This window comes from Echinops telfairi, unplaced genomic scaffold, assembly GCF_000313985.2.
Source record: "Echinops telfairi isolate 266 unplaced genomic scaffold, ASM31398v2 ScPeMD7_7424;HRSCAF=8462, whole genome shotgun sequence".
Taxonomy (NCBI): Eukaryota; Metazoa; Chordata; class Mammalia; order Afrosoricida; family Tenrecidae; genus Echinops; species Echinops telfairi.
In genome coordinates, this window is record NW_022111324.1 from 10,099 (window position 1) to 12,302 (window position 2,204).

The window sequence follows — 2,204 nt, forward strand, 5'->3', positions numbered from 1 at the left end:
GCGGCCCGGGTTCGATTCCCGGTCAGGGAAGCTTTTCTTTTCCCTCGCGCTTCCCACCACACACTTGCCACTCACGCTGCACACTCGCTCAACCTACTACTCATTTACTGTCGCCAACGCTGGCTACCTTGAGCCACTTCCCGGGGCCCTGCCGCCGGCAAGGCCAAGCACGCAGCTGCTACGTCTTCTGCCCTGGTGCCCGTGCTGCTCTCAGGATCGGCTCGCACAGGCCCCAACACCACGCGCCCGGCCAGGCCTTCCTGCGCGGTCCCTCTATGGTTACTGCGAGGTCCTGTGCCAGCAGGCCAACGCCAGCGAGGGAAAAGGATTCAGGAGCTGAAGGTGGCAAGCTTGGGACGCGCGTGTGAGCGTGTGTGCGTTCATTTGTGTGTGTGTGTGTGTGTGTGTGTGTGTGTGTGTGTGTGCTCGTTGCTGGCTCGGTAGAGACAGTCTCATAATTGCTCCAAGGCCAAGGCGGTTTTCTTTAGCAATCCCATATCCCGATGGGGGTGGGGGGGTATGTAGGTGTAGTGTGGTTATGGCGGTGGCGGTGGTGAGGTTCACTGGGCAGAGATCTTGAGTCCAGAGGATTCTTCGCCCTCCTGGATCTTGCTGATAATGAGATCCCTCCTCCTGCTTCTCAGAGGACTCATTTATACATAGCCAGTTGGCACTCCAGGGAATCCCATCAGTATCTCCTCCCACCTTCTTACCAGACCATGCAGAGAAAGGTTTTTTGGTTGGAGTTGAGATTTTGGCTAGAAGACCCACATTTAATAATTCACTGCCCTGGCAGCCTATGGATCCTGATATAAGAGAGAAAAACCCAGTTCCTCAAGAAATCCAGACTTACTGGACCTGTTGAAACTGGTGGATTCTCCAAGAGAACCATTCTGAGACATTCTTTAAACTTCGAACCAAAACTAGCTCCTGGGGCCACTTGTTAGCTGGATGGAAGATTGGCTGACAAAATAAAGTATCTCGCCGGTACTGTGCTCCTTAAAAAACAAAAAATTCTCCCTATGAGGCCAGCTGGTCAAAGATTACTTTTTAAAAAAAAGATGAGCTGGTCATGGGGTGAGGAAAATAGATGGATGAACTAGAACTATCAGCACAGAAATGAGGAGCACGCTTGCATGGTGTAAAGAATGCTACCACCGACACTTGTGTGGAAAATGTTGGAGGGGAAGCTAACCTGCCCAGGACACCCTCATTGAAAAAAAACACAACTAAATATTATTTAAGAGAAGACAACGTTGTGGAGAACGTGATCCCGGGCTTCCTTGCTGTGTTTGTTTCCAAGAGCTGCTATGGGAGAGAATTGCAGCAGAGTGGCCTGTACAAGGTCTCATAAGGAAGAATTTACCCTCTCACAGTCTGGAGTCTGGAACCAGGCTGTTGGCCATGTTGATTCTTTCTGACACTCGGAGGGAGAAACTGTCCCATGCCTGCCTCCCAGCCCCTGGTGACAGTCCTTAGTTCTTAGTATTTCTTGACTTTGAACCGTCACCCCATAGCCGCCGTTTCTCTGCATCTGCCTTTGTGTCTCTTCTCACCTTGGAGTAGGACCCACTCACCAGCGCGACCTCATATCAACATCTTCAGAGATCCAACTCCAAACAAGATCACATTCGTAGGTGTAGGGATTAAGATGTCAACCTATCTTTTGGGGACACGGTTCAATCCCTAACAGTTTCCTAAAGGGATCATTTAAATATTAAAAAGATCTGGAATTTATTTGTACCCTAACTGGATGCAATCTGTATGCTGAGCAATAATTGGAGAATCTGGCTCCAATAAAGCAGAATGTGGTATGAGGATTGGAGAGAGGCTTATTAACAATCTGCGATATGCAGATGACACACTCTTGTTGCTTGTGGTAGCTACAAATCTGGTGTCAATTTGAGACTCTTAAGAGTGAAGGGGTGGAGTTTAGCCGTTCAATCAGGTCGCAGCTTGATGACCTCATGAAGAGGGGCAAAGGAGATAAATACTCACTGGAGGCCAGATACACTCAATCCCTGTGAGACATTCCTGTTGAAACAGCCTCTAAGGTTTGGCATGTCTTTGGGGGAGACAAAGCTTGGAAAAGTCTTTTTATATCCCACACTGAAATACTTTCCACTTCCACACCAGTGGACCCAGGTGGTCATCTAGCAAGCACATCAGGCTGCTTACAGACTTTCTTTTTTTTTTTTTTTTTT